The sequence below is a fragment of the Heteronotia binoei genome, chromosome 4 (genome assembly GCF_032191835.1).
Source record: "Heteronotia binoei isolate CCM8104 ecotype False Entrance Well chromosome 4, APGP_CSIRO_Hbin_v1, whole genome shotgun sequence".
NCBI classification, from domain to species: domain Eukaryota; kingdom Metazoa; phylum Chordata; class Lepidosauria; order Squamata; family Gekkonidae; genus Heteronotia; species Heteronotia binoei.
Window position 1 is genome coordinate 157,198,119 of NC_083226.1, and position 6,800 is coordinate 157,204,918.

Genomic DNA, 6,800 nt, shown 5'->3' on the forward strand with positions numbered 1-6,800 from the left:
AGCGGCGAAGGGACTTGACAACCCTAGGACAGAAATGGAGCATTTTTGCCTGTGTTATTTTATTTCTTCCGTTCCCTTCTGATATGCCTGTATTATAGTTGTGAGTTTTAAATAAACCTTTTAACTGTTGAAGGAGGGAAGTCCCTCTGTACCACTTTATTTATTTATTCAATTTATATCCCACCCTCCCCACCATAGCAGGCTCAGGTTCCCATGGCCTCTTGGAAATGCTAGGTGTGGATCAAGGAATCCCTAGGAATGAGAAAAGTGGTAGAACTGTCAGTTGCCAACTCTCCAGGGGAACTCCAAAGATCCATGGGTAGCCGAGGCAGATTCCTAATAACACAGGAGGGAGGTTAAAAGGCTGTCCCGCCCACCTAACCAGAGCCCAAGACAGGGACAGTGGTGGCAGCAATATCCTGAGGCAGTGGAGTGGAACGGTGGGGAGGGACAGTGGCTCAGTGGTAGAGCATCTGCTTGGGAAGCAGAAGGTCCCAGGTTCAGTCCCTGGCATCTCCAAAAAAGGGTCCAGGCGAATAGGTGTGAAAAACCTCAGCTTGAGACCCTGGAGAGCCGCTGCCAGTCTGAGAAGACAATACTGACTTTGATGGACCAAGGGTCTGATTCAGTATAAGGCAGCTTCATATGTTCATATATAACTATTCAGGTCAGAATACCAGGAAAGGGTAGATGGAGCCAGGGCCCGCGAGCTGACACAGGCCCAGCCGGCCACACATAGGTCTGCTGTTCTGAGGATGAAATGGGATCACACCTTCATATACTGCCCAGAGATGTTTTGAAAGAGGACAGGATGCCAATGGTATGATCTCTGTGTGTGTACATGTCCTATTTTGCAATGTTCTGTCACCATCTAGCGTGACAGAGAAACAGAATTCAAGGAAAAGCTATACAGAGAAGGACTAGAAGGGTAGTCTTTTGGAGAAGGGAAGATCTTTTGGATAGGGTTGCCAAACTCTAGGTGGCACCTGGAGACCTCTCACTGTTACAGTTGATCTCTAGGCAACCAATATCAGCTCCCATGGAGAAAATGGCTGCTTTGGAGGGTGGTTCCTATGGCACAGTACCTTGCTGAGGCCCTTCCCCTCCCTAAACCCTACTCTCTCCAGGCTCCACCCCTAAAATCTCCAGGTATTTTCCAACCCAGACCTGGGAACCCTATTTATGGGGAGGGGCCATGGTTTAGTGGTAGAGCATCTGCTTGGCATGCAGAAGGTTCTAGGTTCAATCCTAGCATCTCCAGTTAAAAAGATCAAGTAGCAGGCAATATGTAGGACCTCAGCCTGAAATCCTGGAGAGCCATTGCCTGTCTGAGTAGTTTTTAGCTACCACCAGTAAAGTCCCTGAATACTTTCCCCTCCATATGAGTGGTTGCCACACAGAGAGAATGTACAGAGACATGTTCCTTTATGTTTTCCCCAGCAGAAGTAAAAACAGCATTGGGCAGCTTTTTCCAGAGAAAAGCGTACTGGTCGAATAAGAGTTAGTTTCTTGCTCTGTGTCTCTGTCTCTCTCTTTCTTTCTCTTCCTCTCCCCCCTCCCGCCGCCCCAGCCATTTTCCTCCTGGATCAAACAACCCCCAAGGTAGGGTTGCCGGGTCCAACTCAAGAAGTATCTGGGGACAAAATGGGCAGTGAGGTTTCATGTAGCCTTCTCCATGCAGTCACTCGACCATGAAGTTCCTCTCCTTTCTTTTCTTTCCTTTTTGACGCCATGCACTTATATTGTTTTTTTTTCATTCTCCCCCCCATCTCTTCCTCCATAGCTACCCATGTTTCCTTTTTTACAATGTCATGATGTTATAACATTGCGATATATGCGGACTGAGTGGTAAAGCTGCAGTACTGCAGTCCTAAGCTCTCTTTGTGACCTGAGTTCGATCCCGGCAGAAGCTGGGTTCAGGTAGCTGGCTTGAGGTTGACTCAGCCTTCCATCCTTCCGAGGTTGGTAAAATGAGTACCCAGCTTGCTGGGGGGAAAGTGTAGATGACTGGGGAAGGCAATGGCAAACCACCCCGTAAAAAGTCTGCCGTGAAAACGTTGTGAAAGCAACGTTGCCCTAGAGTCGGAAACGACTGGTGCTTGCACAGGGGACTACCTTTACCTTTATATGCGGAAAAGGAGGCTCTATGCTTGATGAAACGCTTAGCATGTGTCATGATTTTTCAATAACACTGTTATGAATTCATGTATAAAGTTTGACAATCGTCATTTTCTTAGTTGATGACTAAGAAGGAGCAGGGGACCTTTGAAATGGTGGCAACCATACCATTCCCCACAACACATCCAGCCATTTCAAATAGAGCTGCCAATCCCCAGTTGGGGGAAGGGGATCCCCCAGTTTGGAGACCGTCCCCCCACTTCAGAGTCATCAGAAAGCCGGCGGGGGGGAGAGAATGTCTGCAGGGCACTCCGTTATACTCTATGGAGATCAGCTCCCAAAGGGTATAATGGAGAATTGATCCATGGGGCTCTGGAGATTGAGGCACCAAATTTTCAACATAGCGCCTGGTGCCTCTCCTCAAAACAGCCCCAATGTTTCAAAAAGATTGAACCAGGGGGTCTAATTCTATGAGCCCCAAAATAAGGTGTCCCTATCCTTCATTATTTCCAAATGGAGGGAAGGCATTTAAAAGGCACGCAGTCCCTTTAAATTTTATGGCCAGAACTCCCGTTGGAGTTCAATCATACTTTAAACACCCTTGCTCCTGACTCCATCCCCAAAGTCTCCTGGCTCCACCCCCAAAGTCGCCAGATGTTTCTTGAGTCAGACATGGCAATCCTACGTTCAAAAACAAAGTTATACTGCTGCACATGCACAAAAAAGGAAGTTCTGTCACTGACAAAATACACGATGACACATTTGGCGTGCTTCATAATTACTGAATAACACGGAGGTGCAGAAAAGTGTATATGTCCTACGTTTTATAGCGTAAAGAGTCTCTGCTTAAATTAAGCACAATGCAAGTAAACAAACAAACAGGAAATTGTGGTTTGGAAACCACAGGCATTTTTGAGGGAGCAAAGAGAAGATATCAGTCTTGAAAATACTTGGAACCTATTTTCTTAAGAGGTCTGAATAGTTGGGGGCAGGGAAGTCTGCTTTAACCTCTCAGTTGTATGCAGAGTATATGGAAAAGTATAGTACGGCTGTAGTACCTAACCCATTGTGTAATTTACAAAACTGACATAATGGGATGGTTGTCTTGTTGGTTTATCCTAAATCAGCCATATAGAGACATATGTACTTTCTTTTTCTGGCCAAATCTTAAATTATTTCGGAAACACTTTATCCCATGCAACTGAAACCCTTGACTTAGGAAGAAAATGGGGTCGTGGGACAGAACACGTTAAGGTGTAAGGTGAAAGAGACAGACTGAAGTTGCAATCCCACAAACACTTGCCAGGGACTAAGCCCCAATGAACAAGGTGTGACTGATTTCTGAGTAGACCTGTTTAGGATAGCTCCCTGAGTGTCAAGAAATTCACAACAATAAAGAAGGAAGTTTTATCTGGTCACAGAGGAGGAAGGAACAACATTGCCTCGAAGTCGCAGTAGAAGTTTTCAAGGAGGGACACGCAACTTTCAGATGGACAGCTCAGAGCACAGTTAATTTGCCGCTAGCTGGGACTTGCGAGACCTGAAACATGTAAGAGATCTCTTGCTTCCTTATCTAGGTAGCTGCAGAAGGCTGTGGTTTGTTGGCAGTGTTACTTCTCTTGCATTTCTGAGATATTGACAGAGGCGCATGCTCTTTGCTCCATGCAGTTCAAGCAGAGAGTGTTGGAAATGCAAAAAAGAAAAAGCTTTGAATGTAAATATATTAATATTTTGGAAAAGGCTGTGCTCTCTATATTCTTGAGTGAAAGTAGCATTGCTTTTGTAGCGTTAGAGCTGGTGCAGATGGCATTCGTTGCCATCTTAAAAACACATTCTCTACATTTTCTGTTTGGCTCTCTAGTGTTGTCTCAAAAATTTAAGGTTTGGGGCACAGGACACAAAACGTGAGCGGGAGAAACTCAAGTGAGTTCAATTGTTATGGGGGAGGGAGCAAGCAAACCTGCCAATCTCTTTGGCCTAAACCACTTTGGAGGTTTTCTAGAAACTAAATACCTGGTTTACAGGTATCAATCTGATTGTGGGGTTGGGGAATGCAAAATATAGGTTTTAAAACTGCACATATGCAAAGATACTACTCCACCGGAACTCTTTTTATTGCTAGCAATAAATAGTGCTTTCCTTGGTCAACCACTAGCAGCATAAAATCCTCATCCCAACTTTACTATGGCAGTTTCCACACAGGTTGTTTGCCTAGATTTTTTTGCTGTTGGGAAGTAGGTTTCATTTCCTGCTTCCCCACCGTATCAAGATATATTCATCTCCCTCATGGGAGTTTCTTAGCTTTTCTCTGATCTTTCCAAAACTTGATTTGCTGTGAAGTTTCAAGAAAGATCACAGCGAAGCCTGGATGGCTGCTGTGTGGATAGGATAGTTAGGATTTCCTGAGTTCCACCCACACGGTGGCAATTATCCCTGCTCTGGTCTCAGCAGAAGCCTTTTCTGGGAGGCTGTGTGATGCAATGGTTAAGAGTGGCAGACTAATCTGGAGAACTGGGTTCAATTCCTTACTCCTCCGCATGAAGCCTGCTGGGTGACCTTGGGCCAGTCACACTTCCCTCAGAACTCTCTCAGCCCCACCTACTTTCATAAGGTGACTGCTGTGGGGAGACAGGTGAAATACTATTGTAAGCCACTTTGAGACTCCTTAGGGTAGAGACAAGCAGAGTACAAAAGCCTACTCTTCTTCTTCCTACCTAGAGGCTTTTAAAATTTTAATGAATCGACAATTGAATATCATTAGGATGATATAACCACCTGTATATCTTTGAATTCCCAGCTTTCATTTTTAAAAAAAGTAAATCTCTTTACCCTTCCTTTGCAGAGTTATAAGGGGGAAATCATACATCTTCAACAAAAAGGGCTAGAGACTCACTTCTTTAATGCAAGCCAGGGTTCCATTAAAATTGCTATATTGCATTAAATTGTTATATTTATATATTGATACTTAAATTGATATATCGCTATATAACAATATTCAATTTCTTTTAAAAAAAAACCCTGAAAAGCCCTGGTAATTGGGGTCCAGACCTGACTCACACCCTCTAGCAGGGTATTTTTTTGTAGCAGGAACTCCTTTGCATATTAGGCTACACCCCCTTGATGTAGCCAATCCTCCAGAAGCTTACAGGGCTCTTTTGCAGGGCCTACTGTAAGCTCTTGGAAGATTGGTTACATCAGGGGGTGTAGCCTAATATGCAAAGGAGTTCCTGCTAAAAAAAAAAAAAGCCCTGCCCTCTGTAGTCACAAGGCAACTGTGAGGCACATAGAATTAAACATCTGCAGTGGCCCAATTTGGATCAGGACCACAACTGGGCAAACTTCCCCTCCGCAGGGCTGTTTCAGCCAGGTCTTGAATTCAGCAGGAGCACAGTTGCTGAACCTTTCTGAGGGTTCCCCCTTCTCCTCCCCACCTTCCTATCTTGTCCTTTGAATAGTAGGTGCAACTGCATAACAATCCCTGGATGAGCTGCACCACCTATTTTTCTACAAAACAACCCCTGGTTTCAGCATAGGAAAGTGGCCTGGGTAGGAAGGCAGGAGTCCTTCCTTTCACACCCCAGTCCTGAGCTGAATTGGGCCCCTGTAGATTTTTCTAAAAAGATATTCCCTGCAGCTACTGCACAGCTACAGGGAAAAGTTCTGGGGAATTTGTTTAAAAAGATATCATGTCGTTTTGCCCTAAGATGACCGAAAATTGTACAAAGGGAAAAAGACTTTCCTAATATTAATTTATTTGCCACATCAGAGCAGCATTCTTGGTTTTCTCCCTCCCTTTAGCTCTCTAGCAACACTGCGGGGCTGAGAGAATGTGACTGGCCCAAGGTCACCAAACAGACTTCTTGACAGAATGGAGGTTTGAACCTGCTTCTCCCAGACCCAAGGCCAACACCTGAACCACCACCCTAGGAGACACCCTCTCCCCAACATAGCCCTGATCCAAACTGGGGGACCCTGCAGAGCTGCAGTTAAACTTTTAAAAAGCAGGGGATCCATTCACAGTTGTCACATATCTAGTTTCCCGCTGTGTCGTTGTGTTGCAGAGCTTGAGCGATCCAGCATTTTGCAAGGACGTTTCACAACTTCCTGACCACCAAGGTTAGAAACTGCTGACATGTTAGCGGTGAGTTTAGATGACTGTTCTTCAATGACTTGAAGGCAAACAAGTTACCGAGGAGCACACCACACACATTCATTTTTTTCTGCCTGTCCTGCCATGTCCTTTGGCCGAATCAAATTTTGCAGTCCACAGACAATGACAGTACATCCTCAAACTCTTTGGAAAGCTGCTATCAGTGCACAGAGCTTGATAGGATCTTTTAAGTACTTTGAGAACCCTGTATAATGGTATTGTCTGGTATTGTCTGTTTAGTCTCCCTTGTCTTGTTAAAGCTACTTATTGTGTTGGGGGAGAAGCTATTTGGTTAATTAACATTTTGGAGGTGCAGGATCTGTCTTTCTCTGACTGCATTGGGGGAAACTGTGAGTCAGCCCTTGGACAGCGGATGAATGTGGGATCCTTGTTGATGAGGCAAAATAAACCTGCCATTTAATCAGTAACTAGAGTTGGCAAATCCCCCTAGCCACCAGTGGTGATCACCTAGGGTGCCAATTTTCTGGGGCACCAAACTGGGCACCCCCCGTGTGACTCGGTGACAGTTATC